We start from the raw sequence: 20,725 nt of genomic DNA on the forward strand, positions 1-20,725 counted from the left end.
ACCTTGGAGGTCTTCTAGTCCAACCCCCTGCTTGGGCAGGAGATCCCAGACGATTTCCGCCAAAGGGCTGTCCAGTCTCGTCTTAAAAAACCTCCAGGGATGGAGCAGCCCCTCCAGGAGGCAAAGCCTTCCACTGGCGGATTGTTCTAACAGGAAATAATTCGTAATTTAATAAGTTTATATGCCACCCAATCCCTTTCTACGTCCTGCGTTGCTTGTCTCCTTGTTCGGTTTCCGTCCGTCGCTTCTTGTCCTGCCCTCGGGGGGCTTTGGAGGACAGGCTGAGCCCCTCCGCTTTGTGGCTGACCCTCAGATACTAGAACAGTGTTTCTCAACCTTGGCGACTTTAAGTCCTGTGGACTTCAACTCCCAGAATTCCCCAGCCAGCTCTGCTGGCTGGGGGATTCTGGGAATTGAAGTCCCACAGGACTTAAAGTTGCCAAGGTTGAGAAACACTGCACTAGAAGATTGCAACCACATCCTCCCTGGTCCTTTTCTTAGATTAAACTAACCATGCCCAGTCCCTGCAGTTGTTCTTCCCACATTTTGGCCTCCGGTCCCCTCATCCTCTTCCTTGCTCTTCTCCGCACCCTTTCTAGAGTCCCCGCATCTTTTTAACATCGCGGTGACCCAAATCGGATGCCGCATTGGGGCCTTTATCAAAGCGTGGTGAAGGGGTGCTAACACATCCCGCGATCTCCATTGGGTCCCTCTGGGGAATGCAGCCTAGAACTGGGTGGGCTTTTGGTACGAGAAAACAAGTTAACGGAATTTGGCTTCCCCGTGGACTTGGCTTGTCGAACGGTCGCAGAAGGGGATCCCCCGCGACCGTCATAAATAGGAACCAAGCACCCGAACGTCCATCGCGTGGCCATAGGAAAGATGGTAACTGGAAAACGGTCGGACGTCGCTGCTGTAACTTGGAACGGTCAGTAACTGAACTTGTGAATCGAGGATAAGTTTCTTCTGAGGCGAAGTGTGCAAATGAATAAATATCTGCACGCTCGCTGAGGACTAAGTGGGGTGCAGGTATGAGTGTGTAGGAGGTAATCTCAGGGGGTGCACATTGGATTTAGATTGGATTTATTAAATTTCTATGCCGCCCTTTTCCCCGAAGGGGACACATGCCTTGCCACCTGGGCCAGGGAGTAGGTCCTCTGGGCTGGTCGCCAGACGGGCGAGGGGGTGGAAGGGAGTGGTCTTCCCAGAGCCTCCATTCAGACCGGAACCCCCCCCCTCCTCCTCCTCCACCCAATCCTGCCCCCCCTTCCTCTGCCTTCTGTTCTGCCCGCAGAGCCCAGGGGGCTTCCCAGGGGGCTCCTCTGCCCCTCTTGCTCCCCAAACTCCTCTGGGTGGGGGGAATGGCAAAGAGCCGAGGTGGCACAGTGGTTAGGGTGCAGTACTGCAGGCCACTTCAGCTGACTGCTATCTGCAGTTCGGTTGTTCTAATCTCCCCGGCTCAAGGTTGACTCAGCCTTGCATCCTTCCGAGGTGGGTGAAATGAGGACCCGGATTGTTGTTGGGGGCGATATGCTGACTCTGTAAACCGCTTAGAGAGAGCTGAAAGCCCTATGAAGCGGTATATAAGTCTCACTGCTATTGCTATAGATGTTAAATAAACAGAAATAGATATAAGATGAGATAGATAATTAGATAGATAGATAGATAGATAGATAGATAGATAGATAGATAGATAGATAGATAGATAGATAGATAGACAGACAGACAGACAGACAGACAGACAGACAGACAGACAGACAGACATGTTTTTTCTGCAGTTCGGCTGTTCAAATCTCACTGGCTCAGGGTTGACTCAGCCTTCCATCCTTCCGAGGTGGGTGAAATGAGGACCCAGACTGTGGGGGCGATATGCTGACTCTGTAAACCGCTTAGAGAGGGCTGAAAGCCCTATGAAGCGGTATATAAGTCTAATAAATAAATAAATGACTAGCCGGAGCGTTTGGACGGCGGGGGCTTTTCTGCAGAACTCTGCGCATGGCTAGGAGCTAACGTGGCTAAGGGAAAGGAAAGGAGGGGGCGCCCCCGAGGGGGCACCGGGTTCTCTACGCCCCTCCCCCATTTCCTGATGAGCCGAAGGCAGGAACTGGGACTGGTCCCAGATTGCATCTTGTCACCCGCATAAACCCGATGCCCCCCTGTGAATAAAGGCAGTTAATCAGGGTTTACTAACCAGCCTTAGTGACTCCCAAGACAATGGGGCTGGGCAGGGAGACGGCCGCCTTGCAAGGGGATTCCTCTTCCCGTGCTTCGGCAGGGCTGCTCCAACGGATGCCTGCCTGGGCGGGAGGGGAAGGTGGAGCCCCCCTCCCCACGACTCCTAGATGCCCAGCCTTTGATGCACCCACCCAGCGGTCGGAGTGGGGAGCCCTGCTTGGTGAGCTCTCTCTCTCCTCCCGGCCTTTGGGGGAATTGCTAGTGCCCCCCACACACCCGAGAATTTGGGGAAGTCTTTGGTTCAAAGGACGGAGGAGGAAGAACGAGGGGTCGAAGCACAGACCGAGACCCTCCATGTGCGTGTCTGTCTTCTGTCTGTCCGGCTGTCTGTCCACCTGTTCATCCATCACCCATCCACCCTGCCCGTCTTTCCATCCGTCCATCTTTCTGTCTATCCAGCCAGCCGGCTATCTGTCCGTCTCTTCACTCAGCCAGCCATCCTCTAGGCCAGGGGTCTCCAACCGTGGCAATTTTAAGGCTTGTGGTCTCCAACTCCTACAATTCCCTAGGCAGCTGGTGTTGGCTGGGGGGGATTCTGGACGCTGAAGTCTTAAAATAGCCAAGGTTGGAGAACCGTGCACTATGTAGGGAGGGGGCAACCGGTGGACTTCAACTCCCAGAATTCCCCAGCTGGCCCCTTCCTTGTTTTCCCCAAGCCCCTCCGGCTGTCTCTCTTGCTTCACCCTTCATGGTTCAAGGTTACGTCAGCCGGGTGGCAAACAGGAACACCGATTCTTTTTTTATTTATTTAATGGTTTATTGTAAACCATCATCTGGGCTCCTGCCCCCCCTCCCCCTCCTATTTCCCCCCCCTCCCATCCAAGCAATGCACTTCCCCAGCCCTTCAGCCCCCCCCCCTGTGAAATTGCAGCTAGCGGGCGGGGATGAGTCATGAGAAGGCCAGACGCTGCCATTTGCCGAGGGTTTTCCCGGCACTTGGGTCGCCAGTGCGAGAAGCGGCTAGTGGCAGATGGAGGAGGATGAGACTGGGGAGACAAGGAAGGGCCCAGCCCCCCCTCCCCCCCTGTGCTGCACCAAAGAGGCTGTTCACACTCACTTGAATGCCGCCCGGCCTCTTAACCCCTCAGGGTCAGTTTTGAAGAGATAAAAGATGGTGGTGGTTCATCGGACAGTCATCCAGATGTTTAGACTGGATCTGGCCTTTTTGGTCCACCCATCGTGTCCTTCCCATCCAGGGCCTGAAATAGGCAGATGTCGCTCTGGTCGGCCTTAACTTGGGTCTTAGTCATGGGAAGCCTGTCCCAAGTGGAGCTGTCTTTGGCAATTGACCAACGTTGGGTTTGTCAATGACGAAGCTGTTCAAGCATTAATAAGTCAGGGTTTGCCGCACAGATGTTTAGACTGGATCTGGCATTTTTATCCAACTCTCCAGTCTTTCCCAAGGACCCGGCAGAGGCAGATGTGGCTGTTTTGCTGGTCGCAGGGTAGAAGCTGTTCCGGGTCAAGCCGCCTTCTGCAATTGACTTGGTTTTGTCAATGCCGACGGTTCTCAGTTATTATTGGGAATAGTTTGGTTTTCTTGGGCCAGATCATTATTGAATAAATTTATTGGGGGGGGGGGGGAAACTCACACGTGTGCATCTCCAGACAGCTTACAACATGACCAAATAGGTGCACGGGCCGTCCTCAAATTAAAACAATTCATTTAGTGACCAAAGTTACAGTGGCACTGAAAAAGCTGACTTATGACCATTTTTCACACTTATGACCGTTGCAGCATCCCCACGACCAGATAAATTTCAGATTTTGGCAACCGGCTCATATTTGTGACGGTCGCGGTGTCCCGGGGTCATGTGATCCCCATTTGCGACGGCCTGACTAGCAGAGTCAATGGGGAAGCCAGGTTCACTCAACAACGGTGTTCCTGTCTTAACAACTGCAGCGATTCCCTTAACAACTAACAGTCGTACAATGGGACAAAACTCACTCAACAAATGTCTCGCTTAGCAACATAAATTCTGGGCTCAATTGCCATCGTAAGTCAAGGACCACCCGCAATGCCAAATGTCAGCGTGGCAACCGTCACAGTGTGATGGAAACCCCACCTGGCTGTCATGCGCATCCCTCCTTAGACCCCCCAGGTGGGAGCCCTCCCTCCGCACATGCTCAGAGGCCAGGCGTGTGGGCGGCTGATCCCACCCTTGGGCAGCTCCGGCGCCACACGCCAGTTGTGCAAGGCAGCCTTTGGGGGCGCCTGCCCTGCAAAAGGATTTGGGGGGGGCAGGATCTCTTCTCTTTGGGGGCCCCGATCAAAGGGGTGGGGGCCGTGCTGGGCCTCCGGCGGAGTTTCTGTTTGTCTCTGGGTTGTTGTTGTTGTGTTTTGAAGGGTGCGCGGTTACGCAAGTGAAAGCCGTGTGGGCCCGTCACGCTCTCCCGTGTGCTGCCTTAGCCAGCGCAATTTCCTGTGTGCATCAGCCACTTCCCCACCAGGCAAAGGGAGGAAGTCAACAGCCGCGGGTGCGATTCTCCCTCCTGCGCCGTCATCGGCCGGGCCGCCTTACGCAAGAAGCGCCAAAGGAGAAGTGAGGAGGAGGGAGAGGGGAAGCGAAAGGCCCCTTTCCCAGCACTCGGAGGGAAGTGATTATTTTCTTTTCGTCCCAGAATCCTCCAGTGCTCAGCCGGGCGGCCTTTTCCCAGAAGCCTTTGCGTGTCGGGCGGGGTGGGGGGGAGAAGGTCCCCTTCTGGAAAAGTCAGCGGAATCCACACTGAATTTGAAGCTCTTCTGCTCTTTCATCCCTCCATCCATCGCAATGGATCTGCTTTAGTCACCCTTTCAAGTTGCAACAGCGCCGCGAAAAAGGGACTTGGGTCCATTGCGGCATCCCCGGGAATCACGCGATCAAAATTCGGAAGCTGGCTCATATTTATGACGATGGCAGCTTCCTGGGGGTCTCCCCACCCCCACCCCCTGATGACTTTCTGACAAGCAAAGTCAATGGGGGAGGCCAGATCCCCTTAACGACCTGCGGGGATTGACGTAACGATGGCGAGGAAGGTGGGCAAGATTCAAAATCGGCATTCATTTGGTGAATCCAACTTAAAAACTGCCTCGCTCAGCGGCAGAACCCTTGGGCTCCACGGTGGCCGTAAGTTGAGGACCATCTGTATCCCCCCTCCCTCGCCAACCAGTCCATGTTCCCCACATCATTATCGTCCCCCCCCATAAAAAGGAAGGAGGGAGAGGCCAAAAGCACGGGAAAAATAGATCCGAGGACATCGGCAATACAACCGGGATCCGATCCGGAGCCAGCCGGTGTTTTTAGAATTAAAATCAGGACAAAGCTGGAAGGGACCTTGGAGGTCTTCTAGTCCAGCCCCCTGCTGTTGGTGGTCGCATGACTCTGGTCATTGTCCAGAGGGCTGCATTGCGGTCCCTCGGTTCAGCCCCCAAGCCCTTAACAAAGACACACTGACCTCTTTTAAGTGATGCAACACTTATGACAATTTTTTACACATCCCCTCCAGGCCAGCCTGGCTCAAGATGTCCGTGTGCTCCCTCCAGGGGCTCTGGACGTCTCTCGTGCGAGAACAGAACCCCCCACTCAAAGTGAAAGGCCGGCCAAAGGTTTTGGCAGCTGGAAACGTCCGTTGCGCTTCGAAGGAAGCCAGCGGCTGCATTTAAGCCAGGGGTGCCCAAACTTGGCCACTTTAAAGACTTGTGGACTTCAACTCCCAGAATTCTCCAGCCAGCAGAGATTCAAGTGTATCGTGCAGAGCTCATTATTCTCGCTATTTCTCTCTTTTTTATCTTTCTCTCTCTCCCTCTCTCGTTTTCTCTCTGTCTGTATTTATGTATTTATTTTCTCATGTTTATGTAGTATATACATGGGAGGCATGCAAGGAGATTTCATTTTGACGTGTGCCGATCGGTGTGCATTTCAAAGTGAGAATAAAGTTATTATTCCAGATCAGCCCGGCGAAATGAAGCAAGGCAGGATTCCTTCCCGTGCTCACCTTTTCCAGGAAAAGCTCCCTCTTCCCCTATTTGGCTCAGCCCGAAGCACGGAAGGCTGGCGTGGGAACTTGCCGTTCCAGCTGCCGGGAGTTTTTTTTCCTCCCTGCCGGAGAGGCGCATGCCAAGCCCTCCTTGCAACAGCCGGCCCAGGCAATCCCCTCCAAATATTCCCCACTCTTTTGACGCTGCCGGGAGCCCCGGCTCGCCTCTCCCCCTCCGGCAACAAAAGGGTTTTTCCATCAGCGGCAGAGCAGCCTGCCAGGGAATTCCCCAGCTCCGAGCTGGTCCTCCTTCTCCTCCGAAACCTTCCCCCGCCTGGGACTCGATTCCTGGCAGAGGCTCAGCGCCCGGGGAAAAAAGCACCCACCTCCCCCTAAATGGGGGAGATCCAGCACGGAATGTAATTATATTGCTTATTAGGAGGCACCCCCTCCCACCCACCCACCCACCCGTTTTTCTCCAAAGCTGCAATTGGAAGTGTCACACTAGAGATTTTGAATCTGCTCAGGCCTAGAAAAATGTGTTTATTTAGAAAATGCTCACCTCTGGTGGTGCGAAAACACAAGGAAAAAACAGCACAACATGACCTCCCCCCTAAACTGAAAGGGGTCTCTGGTGTGGAACCCCCCCTCCACTCATCACCCCCCCGCCTCTCCCCTTTTCTCTCCTTCCCAGAAATCAGGAGGCTTCTTGGCCCTGCTTTCCCAGCACACGGCTCTCCCGCTGAGCTGCACCTCCCATGGGCTCCTGGGTACCCTCTCGGCTCCTCGTTTTCTTGCCGAACTAGGTAACGTCATCAGTGCTGGAAGGGAGTGGAGTGTGTAGGGAGGAGGAGGAGGAGAAGGAGGAAAGGGGAGGAGGGCTGTGGGGTCTTTGGTGCTCTCTGAGCTTGGTGGTTTTCTTGCAGACGTTTCATGACCCAACTAGGGAACATCATCAGCGCTAGAAGGATGCAGGGTTTAACCTAACACTGATGATGTTACTTAGTTGGGTCATGAAATGCCTCCAAGAAAACTACTAAGCTCAGAGAGCAGCCAGGATCCCACAATGATTGTTGTCGTCCTCCTCCTCCTCCTCCTCCTCCTCCTCCTCCTCCTCCTCCTCCTCCTCCTCCTCCTCCTCCTCCTCCTCCTCCTCCTCCTCCTCCTCCTCCTCTTCTCTACAAACTCTCTCCCTTCTAGACTCGATGACGTTACCTAGTTGGGTCGTGAAACGTCTTCAAGAAAACTACTTAGCTCAGAGAGCACCAAGGATTCCACGTTTTAGCCCAGAGCCACCAATGCTCTCTTCCATTGGTGACTATTATGTCTCTGCGACTCCCCTTTGAAGATATGTGGGTTTGTGTGCGCCCCAAACCTTTCAGGAGAAGCTGTGTCGCCCCCCCCACCCCCGGAGACCATCCTTTACGTCCCCCAACCCTCCTCCTCCCTCCATTCCAGACTTCACTTCAACATGGGAAGCAGAGGGCAATTGTGGCAGCCGAACTATCCGGCCAGGCTTAGCCTAGAGGAAGATTTACTCAGACTTGAACCTGTGGTTTTCTCAGTGGGGATTTGGGAAGTTAGGGAATTTTTTGTGGGGGGGGGATGTGGGAGTAAAGACGCCGTTTCTCCTGCGTAGTCAGGCTGGTGGGAGTCATGCGGGGAAGCCCTGGGCTCAGCGGGTGACACGTCAGACACGTCTGCCTTTACATGACAAAGGAGACACGTCTGTTGGCTCATGAATCAGTTTCAAGAAAGTTTCAAAACAAAAGGAAAGAAGGACGAAACAACAAGACACAAGAGGTGCGATAAATAAAGGAGTTCTCGGGTATTGGACTACTGGACGTTCGGCCACAATTGAGCCCCAAAACATACGTTATTAAATGAGAAAATTGTTAAGTGAGTTTTGCCCCGTTTTATGACTTTCTTGCCATATTTGTTAACTGAATCACTGCAGTTGTTAAGCGAGGAACAGGGTGGTTAAGTGAATCTGGCTTTCCCCCCCTCCCAATTTTGCTTGTCAGGGGATCACATGACCCCGGGGACACTGCGACCGTCATAAATACGAGTCGGTTGCCAAGCGTCTCGAGTTTTGATCACGGGGAGGCTGCGATGGTCGTAAATGTGGGAACCATAAGTCCAACTTTTCAGCGCCGTCGTAAGTTTGGACGTTCCCTAAGTGAACCGTCGTAAGCCGACGGCTACCTGTACCAATCCCTGTGTGACGTGGCTCCCTAGAGCCGGCAAATGCTGCATCAGATTCACTCTTCATGGCAGGCCAAGGGTACCCAAAGGGAAAGTTGGCTGCAGGCCTGACAGTCAGCCCCTCCTCAGAAGAAAAGCGTGTCCTGGAAAGAGAATTCTCTGGGGGTTAACATGAGCATAGCTATCAAACAGACAGACAGACAGACACACAAACACACACACACACACACCGGATTAGGTCCAGCCCCGATTAGACTGGGTGTATGATGTGGTTTTTCTTTTTAATCTGTGTTCCTCATTTTTTAACTTTTTTACTTCTTAAAATTGTGTTGTTGTAAGCCGCCCGGAGTCCTTCGGGATTGGTCGGCCTATAAATTCATTCAATTCAATTCAATTCAATTGGGGGGGGGGGCTCTGGACTCCCAGCCGCCCCTCAAGGAGGCCCAGAAACAGAAAAGTTTTCATTTCAAAATTTGGGAAGTTTCAGCAGAGCCTCCTCCGACCTCTGGAGTCCCACAACCGACTTACGCAGAGGCTGGTTTGCCGTGTGAGTGAGTTCACGTCCCTTTGCTCCTGGGAGTGTCCTGGAGTTTTCCCCTTGATTGGGAAAACCTGTCTGGATCCTGTGGGGAGGCTTGTGCCTTTGTGCGCTTGTGTGTGTATGTGTGTGTGTGTGAAGTGTGCCTCCTTGTTCCAAGGTCAACCCTTTGCTACGTAAGCGAATTTCCACATAATCTTTCCTGACTGCCTCTCGGGAATTACTCCCATGGCGCCTGGAAAGACAGTCGCACCCAGGGCTGCTCCCTTCTTTGACGGCTCCAAAATACAGCCAGTCCCCGACTTACGGAGCCCAGGCACACACCTGAAACGACACACACACACACACACGGCCACAGGTCCAAAGTTAAAAGGCGCCACCAGGCGAATCCCGAATTTCCATGGCTTAAGTGAGATAGAAGTGAATTTTGCGGTTTTTCTTCTCGCGGTTGTTAAGTGAATCGCTGCCGTTGTCAAATTGTAACCCCCCCCCGGTTGTTAAGTGAATCCGGGCTGCCCTGTTGGTTTTGCTTATCAGAAGGATGCAATGGAGCAAGGGGGGGGGGGTCCTCCAACCTTGGCAACTTGAAGACTTGTGGACTTCAACTCCCACAATTCCCCTGGCTGGCTGAGGAATTCTGGGAGTTGAAGCCCACCCAGGGTTAAAGTTGCCATGGCTGCAGACCCTTGCTCTACAGAATTCTTTACCTGGGCTCATGAGAGAGGGGAGATTCAGTAAAATAACCGAATTACTGAAGGGACCTTGGAGGTCCTCTAGTCCAACCCTCTGCTCAAGCGGGAGAGACCTAGACGAGGGGCGTGGCCAACCTTTGGAAGCAGAGCCGGCTGGGGAATTCTAGGAGTTGAAGTAGCATTCCCAAGTCGGACGCCCCTTTTCCTGCAAGATTTCAGAGGAACAGTTCTCCAATTTAATGCTTCTCTGAACTAAGGAGAAATTTCCTGGCAGGTAGAACAATTAAACAGTGGAAACAGCTGGCCTCCAGATGTTGGGAAGGCTCCACATGATATAGGGTTGATATAACACACACACACCCAAGCTGGGGGTTTGACTAGAAGACCTCCAAGGCCCCTTCCCACTCTTATTCTATATTCTGATCTCTTCTTCAAGACCTCCAGTGTTGGAGTATTCCCCAAGGGGGGGGGGCTTAGCCAAGTGACCCCCCCAAGTGCACCGTCCCAAAACTTTCTGCAATGAACCAAGGCCCCTCCCTGCCTTGGGATGTCTTTCCTCCCCTCCCCTGCAGGTAAACAGCTCACCTGAGCCTCCCTACACCCTGACCTCACCGTTTGTTCTCCCAGCAAAATCCCCTGGCGGGCAGGCAGGCAGCCGTTAACCCTTTCCTGGCATTCAGCCTGGGCTCCAATTCTCCGCCGGAATCGGTTTGAGTCCCGTCAGCGGAGGAGACATGCGGAGGAGGGAATGAGTCAGCCTCGGGCTCCAGCCCAGCCCCCCTGCCCTGCAGCCGTTGCAAAGCGTGTCCAGGCTTGTGAAAGCCACTCTGGACTGGACGTCCTGTGCAAAGACACAAACACACACACACAGACACACACACCTCGGAGGCTTTGCGGAAAGATTTCCCCAAGGGTTAGGGGCAGTGCTCTTTTTACGACCACGGTTCAACCCAACATTTTTGTTGTTAAGCGAGATGTGAAGTGTCGATGGGGAAAGCCGGGTTCGCTTAACGACCGGGCCGGTGCAGGGATTCGCTTCAGATGACGTGGCAAGGAAGGTCGTATAAAACAGGGCTTAACTCTCTGAACAACGGCCTCGCTTAGCAATGGGAATTTGGGGGGGTCAATTGTGATCCGTGCCTGTAGCCGTAAAATGGGCCTTCCCAGACCCCTCCTGGCTTTGAGAGAGGATCGGCAGCAAAGGGAGGCCCCCCCTTCCCCTGCGTATTCTGAGGAGGGGGTCTGGGACCAGCAGGGATTCCCAGTCCCACCTCCCTGCCTTTGATGGGTTTCCCCACTCTGCTCCGTGATACGCAATGTGCGGCATGATTGGGGGTGGGTGGGTGAAGGTTCTTCTGAGCATGTACAGAGTGCCAGTGCTTTTTGCCCTGAAGTTGGGGGGGGGGGCTTTGAGTAAATGAGGAGCCCCGTGGGGGAGGGGGTTCTCAGCCCCACGGCTGACGGGGAACAAGGCCAGCCGGACCCTCAGAATGGCAGATCTCCGTTGCTTCCCTGCAGCGGCAGCAGAGCGACGCGACGCTGAGCAAGGCTCTTCCCGGAAGGCTTTGGGCCGCCCTGCGTTACATAAAGGCTGATCTCAGCCTCACATGCTCTCCCGAAAGGCAAACACACACACACACACAGATGCACAAACACACAGGCCGCACACTCACCCCGTTGCCAGAGGAACCCGGTGCCAGGCAACGCGGCTTCTGCCAAGTCATCGCCAGGGAGCCCGCCTGGCAGGGCTGCCCCAGGAGAAACGGTGCCCTCTTTTCTGCCCGCAGGCAGAAGACTCGCTGCCCTCTTGGGGCTGGGGGCTGAGACTCCCCCCCCCCCAGGCTTCCTCTTCGGCTCAACTCTCCCACCTTGGGCCATAGAACGGCGGCACTCTGCCCATGCTCAGAGGAATCCCAGTCATGAGAGAATGTGGGCTGACCGCTGCAAACTGAATCCCGAATCTCCATGGCTTGGTGAGAACAGAAGTGGAATTTTTGCCTGTTTTGAGAGCTTTCTCGTCACGGTTGTTAAATGAATCACTATCGTCGTTAAGTTGTAACCCCGGTTGTTAAGTGAATCCGGCTTCCCCGTTGGTGCAATAGAGCAGGGGGTCTCCAACCGTGGTCCCTTGAAGACTCAGCTCCCATAGTTGAAGTCCAGGGGTCCTCAAATGACCAAGGTTGGAGGCCCCTGCAAAATAGACGGTCACATGGCCTCTTAAATATGAGTCAGTTGCCCAGCGTCTGAATTTTCCTTCTAAATATTTTTTTATTTCCATTTTCATAACACACACTCACATGTATACTATACATAGCCAGTATCATATAGTATTAAATAATAATTACATCAGTTCCTCTTGTCAACAATGCCCAGAAAAATAAAAACCCATTATTAGCTCTTCTGCTCTCCATACACCTCTTTCTTCTACCTCTCTCCTGCCTCCTTTCTTCCCTCCATCATCCTTTCCTACTCTGCTTCCCCTTCCTTTCTCCTTCTCCTCTCTCTTCATTCCACTCCTCCTTATCCTCCTCATCTTCCCCCCTTCCCCTCTCTCCTATCCCTCTCTTCCTATCTTTCTTCTCTCCTCTGTTTCCCACTCTTCCTCTCCTTGGTGTATTTCCACTTCTGAGCAAACTCCATTCTATGTTGATGGTATTTATGCTTCTATATCCATAGAAAATTTTTATTTTCCATTTTCATAGCATATAATCACATGTATACTATTACATAGTCAATATCATGTTGTATTATTAAGTACTTACATCAATTCATCTTACCATCAACAAACCCATTATTAGCTCTTCTGCTCTTCATACACCTCTTTCTTCTACCTCTCTCCTGCCTCCTTTCTTCCCTCCATCATCCTTTCCTACTCTACTTCCCCTTCCTTTCTCCTTCTCCTCTCTCTTCATTCCACTCCTCCTTCTCCTCCTCATCTTCCCCCCTTGCCCTCTCTCCTATCCCTCTCTTCCTATCTTTCTTCTCTCCTCTGTTTCCCACTCTTCCTCTTATTGGTGTATTTCAGCTTCTGAGCAAACCCCATTCTATGTTGATGGTATTTATGCTTCTATATCCATAGAAAATTTTTATTTTCCATTTTCATAGCATATAATCACATGTATACTATTACATAGTCAATATCATGTTGTATTATTAAGTACTTACATCAATTCATCTTACCATCAACAAACCCATTATTAGCTCTTCTGCTCTTCATACACCTCTTTCTTCTACCTCTCTCCTGCCTCCTTTCTTCCCTCCATCATCCTTTCCTACTCTACTTCCCCTTCCTTTCTCCTTCTCCTCTCTCTTCATTCCACTCCTCCTTCTCCTCCTCATCTTCCCCCCTTGCCCTCTCTCCTATCCCTCTCTTCCTATCTTTCTTCTCTCCTCTGTTTCCCACTCTTCCTCTCCTTGGTGTATTTCCACTTCTGAGCAAACTCCATTCTATGTTGATGGTATTTATGCTTCTATATCCATAGAAAATTTTTATTTTCCATTTTCATAGCATATAATCACATGTATACTATTACATAGTCAATATCATGTTGTATTATTAAGTACTTACATCAATTCATCTTACCATCAACAAACCCATTATTAGCTCTTCTGCTCTTCATACACCTCTTTCTTCTACCTCTCTCCTGCCTCCTTTCTTCCCTCCATCATCCTTTCCTACTCTACTTCCCCTTCCTTTCTCCTTCTCCTCTCTCTTCATTCCACTCCTCCTTATCCTCCTCATCTTCCCCCCTTACCCTCTCTCCTATCCCTCTCTTCCCATCTTTCTTCTCTCCTTCTCCTTCCAACTCTTCTATATCCTGTCTTCCCTCCATCATTTTCTATTCTACTTCCCCTTCCTTTCTCCTTCTCCTCTCTCTACAATCCACTCCTCCTTATCCTCATCCTCCTCATTTTCCCCCCTTACCCTCTCTCCTATCCTTCCCATCTTCCTTCTCCCTTCTGTTTCCCACTCCTCCTCTCATTGGTGTATTTCCGCTTCAAGTCAATATGCTTAATATATCCTAGTTTTAAAGAAATAATAATAATAATAGTAATGAAAATATAAGAGAAAACAGCATACATGTAGAGTCAAATTACATTAAAATCTAACACGTCTCGTCAAACCTGATATATATCCCTCCCCCCCTCCCCCCAATCCCCCCCCAACCTTTCCCCCCCAACTTCCCAGAACCCGTACACGGTATAGCATCTGAATTTTGATCCCATGACGGCAGAGACACTGCAATGGTCGTACAGGCGAAAAACAGTCGTAAGTCGCTTTTTTCAGTGCCACCGTAACTGTGAACTTTGGCCGCTAAACAAATGCTTGTGAGTCGTCCAAAGAAAGCAGAGGGGCTTCACCTGGCGAGCCCAGCCCGTTTCCATCCTCGGACACTCCCAGCTGGACGCGGCCCCTTCTGAGCGCCCGGCAAGGACCCTGCAGTGCCGGCATGACTCACCGTTGCCAGGAATCCCTTTTCCGAGAAAGCCTCCACAACTTTGCCCTCTGATCCAGAGGCTGCACAACAACACACCGTCACACCTGCCAAAGTCCAGCCTGGCACGTGGGTGCACAGAGAGCAGTTTCCCTTCCCTCCTGGCCGCGTCTGCAAGAAAACCACCACATTCACAGACGCTTCATTTCACGTTTCAAGAGAAAGGGCCCCTCCGTGCCGGTGGTGGATTTTTTTTGCCACTGGTTCTGTCGGCGTGGCTTGGGGAGGGGGCTGTCATGTGACCGGGTGGCCGTGGCCAACTTTCCCCCACATTTTAAAGCATTTGTTTCCCTGCCGGTTTGGGCAAAATAAGTAGGAAAAAAATGCTTTAAAAAGTGGGGGGAAATGAGTTTTTTTCCCCACTTTTTAAAGCTTTTTTTTTTTTACTACCTTAGCATTTTTTGCTACCGGTTCTAGCAGAACTGGTAGCATTTCACCCCTGTTCCACACCCTGTTGCTTGTAGTTTTTAAGACTGGTTCCCAGCTGGGCTTCACGGCTTAGCAATAGCAATAGCAGTTAGACTTATATACCGCTTCATAGGGCTTTCAGCCCTCTCTAAGCGGTTTACAGAGAGTCAGCATATTGCCCCCAACAACAATCCGGGTCCTCATTTCACCCACCTCGGAAGGATGGAAGGCTGAGTCAACCTTGAGCCGGTGAGATTTGAACAGCCGAATTGCAGATAACAGTCAGCTGAAGTGGCCTGCAGTGCTGCACCCTAACCACTGCGCCACCTCGGCTTCACCCGTCTTTGTCCTTTCGCATCCCCCAAGGAAGGGGGAGAGGCCAGAAACGGGCCACTCATCCTCAGGGCAGGACCCCTCTGTATTTCCGAACCTCGTTTGAGTAGCTCCCCTCTAACCTCCGACACGAAGGTAGACTGCCTCTCCGCCTGGAGGTTCTGCCCTTGACGAAGACAGAGGAGACCCTGCCACCCTGTGAGCATTTTGGCGACCACGGAGGGACAAGGCCAGCCGAGTCTTCTCCCAGAAAAGGCTGGGCAGGCAGGTGTTCGATGTGGGAGAAATCTCTACCAGGGAGAACTGGCAGGGGTTTTTTCTTGTGTGTGATCCCTGGATCCCTTCCAGGCCCGGCTGATCCACCCGTTGGGTAACGTGGCCATCATGTGAGGCCGCCCGTGGATTTCCCCAAGGGAGGCCCCCGCCTCGTCTGGACGAGTCCTGCCTTGTCTGGCCAGGGAAGTATCACAGCCAAAGCCTGGCTGGCTGCCAACCCCCCTGGGGTATCTTGGCGGGTGGAGGAGAAGCGTCACTTCCTGGTTCTGGGCACATTCTGGAGCGCCCGGCTGCCACTTTGCCAGGTGTTTACAACCAGCCCCCCCCCCCCCCCCCGGCCTGCCCTGACGCCTCTCTGGGCGAGCTCTGATCGGGATGGCGAGATAAGGCGCAGGGATCGATTGCGAGAAGGGCGGGGGCCCACTGGTGCCCTGTCTCTGCCCCTGCTGGGTCAGGAGGAACTGGCGGTGCCCGCCACTCGGGAAGGCCTCTGCCGTGGGGTGCAGCTCTGCAGGCAAAGCGCCCCAGTGGTTAGAGTGCAGCGTATTTGTTCTCTCCCCCCCACCCCCCTTGGCTTTTGTTCAGCCGCCCTGAGTCCCTTTGGGAATAGGGCGGCATACAAGTCGAATAAATCCAAATCCAATCCATATCCCTGCAGGCTCCTTTTGCTGACTGCCGGCTGCCCGCAATTTTGGCAGTCTGAATTCTCACCAGGCTGAAGGTGGGCTCAGCCTTCCGTCCTTTCAGGGTGGGTCAAAGGAGGAGCCAGATTGTTGTGGGGCCTGTAAACCGCTTAGAAAGGGCCGTAAAGCACCCTGAAGCGGTGTATAAGTCTCAGGACAACTGCTATGGCAATTGGGGTGCGAGCAGACAGGAGGTGTCCTTGCTTATCCTACATCAGGATGGCCACTTTAAGACTCGTGGACTTAAACTCCCAGCGTATTTTTTTTTATATTTCAGCCTGTGGATACTTTGGTCTCGTTTTTGGGATCGGGTGGATTTAAAGTGATCCTTCCCCCCCCCCTCCCCATTTGCCGATGATCGTTTTGCTGCGAGCATCAAAAAGGCAGTGGGACAAATGGTATCGATGGTTAGAAAGGAGGGACAGAAAAACGCAGACAAGTTAAGAATGGGAAAATATGGTGTTAAGATTGTCTGAGAGGTAGGAATCGGATATGTATTTGTAGGGTTAGTAACCAGTTAAAAAAGGGTGGGGGGATGAATGGACAGGTAATCTGACTGACTACGCATACTTATGTAATGGATATAAAACGTAATCATTGTAGAATCCAAAAACTGTGGGGAAATGTTTATGCCAGAAATGGCGCACTATGTCCAGGTGGCGCAGTGGTTAAATGCAGCACTGCAGGCCACTTCAGCTGACTGTTATCTGCAGTTTGGCGGTTCAAATCTCACCGGCTCAGGGTTGACTTAGCCTTCCATCCTTCCGAGGTGGGTAAAATGAGGACCCAGATTGTTGTTTGGGGCAATATGCTGACTCTGTAAACGGCTTAGAGAGGGTTGAAAGCCCTATGAAGCGGTAGATAAGTCTAACCGCTATTGCTATTGCTATTAATGTTTATCTAATAAAAAAAACTTTTTTTTAAAAAAAAAGGCCCTGGTGGGGTCCAGATAATTTAACAACCACTTCTTTGCCCTAATGAGTTTCTTCCAACCGCCTGTTCATCAAATTGAAATTTAACAACCGGTTCTCCCAAAGTGGTGCGAACTGGCTAAACCCCAGCACTGAAAAAGGGGGACCTTCTCTGCGTCCAAGTTTCCCTAGAGAAAACTCTCCCTCTTTCCAGACCCTTCTTGAAAAAAACCCTTCTTCCCTGCCGAGGTGGCGCAGTGGTTAAATGCAGCACTGCAGGCTACTTCAGCTGACTGCAGTTCGGCGGTTCAAATCTCACCGGCTCAGGGTTGACTCAGCCTCCTTCCATCCTTCCGAGGTGGGTGAAATGAGGACCCGGATTGTTGTTGGGGGCGATATGCTGACTCTGTAAACCGCTTAGAGAGGGCTGAAAGCACTATGAAGCGGCATATAAGTCTAAGTCTAACTGCTATTGCCTTTCTCTTCCATCTCCCTCCTTCCCACAATCCCAGAGTCAGGCCTGGCTTCCGTGGCCAGATGCTCCGGATTTAGCACGTCGTCCTTCTCGGTTTTTCCCGAAAGTCACTCCTCCCGCAGCTGCGGCCAAGCGGCCCGTGCAGCAGAGGGCATCTGGCCAACTCAGGGCGTCTCACAAGAGCGGAGCTCAGCCACATTTTGGGGGTTATCCAAGCTGGACCAGCCCCAGAGCTCCCAGCCAGGAACCACAGAGTAACCTGGTTGTGCAATTGCGCTGATCGAAGGAAGATGAGGAGCAGGCTCAAAAAATATGAAGCTTGGACTCTTCTTCAGGATAACGGAGTGGGAAGAGCCACGGTGGCGCAGTGGTTAGGGTGCAGTACTGCAGGCTACTTCAGCTGACTGCAGTTCTGCACTTCAGCGGTTCTAATCTCACCGGCTCAGGGTTGACTCAGCCTTCCATCCTTCCGAGGTGGGTAAAATGAGGACCCGGATTGTTGTTGGGGGCGATATGCTGACTCTGTAAACCGCTTAGAGAGGGCTGGAAGCCCTATGAAGCGGTAGATAAGTCTAATTGCTAATTGCTATTAAGGGACCTTGGGGGTCTTTTTGCTAGCCAGTGCAGGAAGCCCCTAAAGTTGCCAACTTTGAAGAGCTCTTCCCTTAGACCAGAGTCAGACAAATGGTTGCACAAACGAACCTCTGGTGTGCCGGAGTGCTCACAACTCCTGGAGGCAAGGCTTTGCACGGATTTTCCTCGCCGTTAGGAAATTTCCCCTTTGAGAAACTCTGGTAAGAGACGTTGTAAAACGGGGCAAAAACCTCACTGAACAGCCTCCTGGCTGAGCGGTGGGAATGTTGAGCTCAATCGTGGTCGTAAGCCCAGCATTGCATTGTGGTTTGAAAGCATCTTGCTCAAGCTCAGTTCGTGGGCAGGGGGGTTTACAACGGGTGGTGGGGAAGGGGCGGCTGACGGGGAGCTTGGCGTTTCATTCTTTCTGCCCCTCTTGTCTCTCTGGAGGAATGTTTCTCAACCTTGGCCACTTGAAGATGTCCGGGACTTCAACTCCCAGAATTCCCCAGCCAGCATTCGCTGGCTGGGGAATTCTGGGAGTTGAAGTCCGGGCATCTTCAAGTGGCCAAGGTTGAGAAACACTGTCCTAGACACTTCCCCATCTTCAAGTGGCCAAGGTTGAGAAACACTGCTCTGGAGGAGATGATTTCAGATCAAAGGTCTTCTCCCTTCTCCGTTGGGACCGGCAGAGGAACTCCTGACTCCCAGCTTCGAGCGCCCGCGTGGCCCGTGGGCAACTGGGGGAGGGTCTCACCCATGCCACCAACAGCTCCCCCATCCCTCCCCCACAAAGCCATAGTTCTGCAGCCTTCCTTGCACCCATTACTTCTTCTTTTTCTAAAGAAAGCTCTTTCGGTCCTCCCTTCTTCTCGTGTCGAAAGCTTCATCGTCAGCAAGTCTATTTAAGGTTAAGAGCGAAGCTGCTCTGGATGAGGCTGGAAAAAAAAACAGGCTTCAGCTCTGCACCGAAGGAGCCAGAATAGAAGGAGGAGGAGGGGAGGGGGGGACCAGAGGCCTGCGTGGGCGGGGGGCGGGGGGGACTTGGAGGGGTCAGGAAAATACAGCTTCCCCTGCCCACCCTTTCAGTTCAGGGTGGAAAAAAGGTTGAGGTTTGTGCTTCGGTTTTTGAAGTCACCTGTCGTTGCCCCCCCTAGTCCCGGCGGCTGCTGCGAGGGGGATGATGGGGGCAGAAGGGAAAGTCCCTTTTGGAGACCGGCCTTATTTCCACCAGGCTGAGATTCAAGGGGGGGGGGCAGAGGGGAACGTGACCCCATGCTCCAGGAGCCGAGGTGGCGCGGTGGTTAAATGCAGCACTGCAGGCTGCTTCAGCTGACTGCAGTTTGGCGGTTCAAATCTCACCAGCTCAGGGTTGACTCAGCCTTCCATCCTTCCGAGGTGGGTGAAATGAGGACCCGGATTGTTGTTGGGGGCAATATGCTGACTCTGTAAACCGCTTAGAGAGGGCTGAAAGCCCTATGAAGTGGTATATAAGTCTAACCGCTATTGCTATCTATCTATCTATCTATCTATCTATCTATCTATCTATCTATCTATCTATCATCTATCTATTTATCTATCTATCGGATTGTTGGGGGCAATATGCTGACTCTGTAAACCGCTTAGAGAGGGCTGAAAGCCCTATGAAGTGGTATATAAGTCTAAGTGCTAATTGCTATGCTCACAGTTGTGTTACTGACACACCCACTCTCCCTGGCGGCTGCTAATGCCAAAGGTGAACAATCAGCACTGCAGCTTAAGTTCCAGGACTTATGACCACCGTTGGGACCCAGATTTATGCTGCTAAATGAGGAACTTCAGGATTGGGCGGCCTATAAATTTAATAAATCTAATAAATAACTTGTTAAGCCAGTTTTCCCCTATTTTATTACTTCTTTTTTTTCCCCACGTCACTGCAGTTGTTAAATTAGTAACACGGCCGCTAAGTGAATCTGACCTTTCCCCTTGTGTTCGTTTGTCAGGAGGTCATAAAAGGGGCTCACGTGACCCCGGGACACTGTGACCGTCATAACTGCGAGGCAGTGGTCCAGCGTCTGAATTTTGCCCATGCGACCGTGGGGAGGCTGCAACGGTCGCTAGTGTGAAAAAACGGTCACAATTCACCGTTTTCAATGCTGTCGTGACTTTGGACGGTCCCTAAGCGAGCTGTTATAAGTTGAGGACTACCTGCCTTCCTACCCAGATGGTCCCCACTTACAATCCTCCGTTTAGGGAGCGTTCCAAGTTCCCTTAAAAAAAGCGACCTTTTTCACACTTACGACCGTTCCAGCAGCCCCAGGGTCACGTGGCCAGGATTTTGAAGATCGCCCACTGACTCGTACTTATGACAGTTTTGCAACAAAACCAGACCAATGGCTGTCCAGGGTGTGGCCTGTGGACTTCAATTCCCAGAATTCCTGAGGCAGACATAATGGCTGGCTGAGGAATTCTGGGAGTTGAAGTCCAGAGGTCAGGAAGGAGCCATGATCCCTCCTCACCCCTCAATGAAAGCATCTGGTTCCCCGGGAGTTTTGATAAGACTTTGATTGACGTCCATAAAAAGTCAGCCGAAGGCTCCGTTGGCGTCAGGCGCCTTCTGAGGGCGGTCGAAGAAGAACGGCCATAAAACGGGCCAGTCCTTAAGGCCCGTCTAAGCGAGAATCCGGCCTTCCTGTGTGCGTTTCGTAGCAGAGAAGAGGAAGATTTTCCCATTCAGACCAACAACAATCTCTCTGGAATCCTTTGTGGAGGTTGGAATCCACCAGATCAAGATTAACTTCAGACCAACAATCCACATGTAAACAGCTGCCCAAGAAGCCAACAGCAAACAGCCTAATAGAAGGATCTCTTAAGACACACACACACACACAGGGCAAGACACCAGAACAGTGTTTCTCAACCTTGGCCACTTGAAGATGTCTGGACTTCAACTCCCAGAATTCC

Source organism: Thamnophis sirtalis, unplaced genomic scaffold (genome assembly GCF_051295495.1).
Source record: "Thamnophis sirtalis isolate CommonGarterSnake01/CBP01778 unplaced genomic scaffold, rThaSir2_p1.2 scaffold_13, whole genome shotgun sequence".
NCBI lineage: Eukaryota > Metazoa > Chordata > Lepidosauria > Squamata > Natricidae > Thamnophis > Thamnophis sirtalis.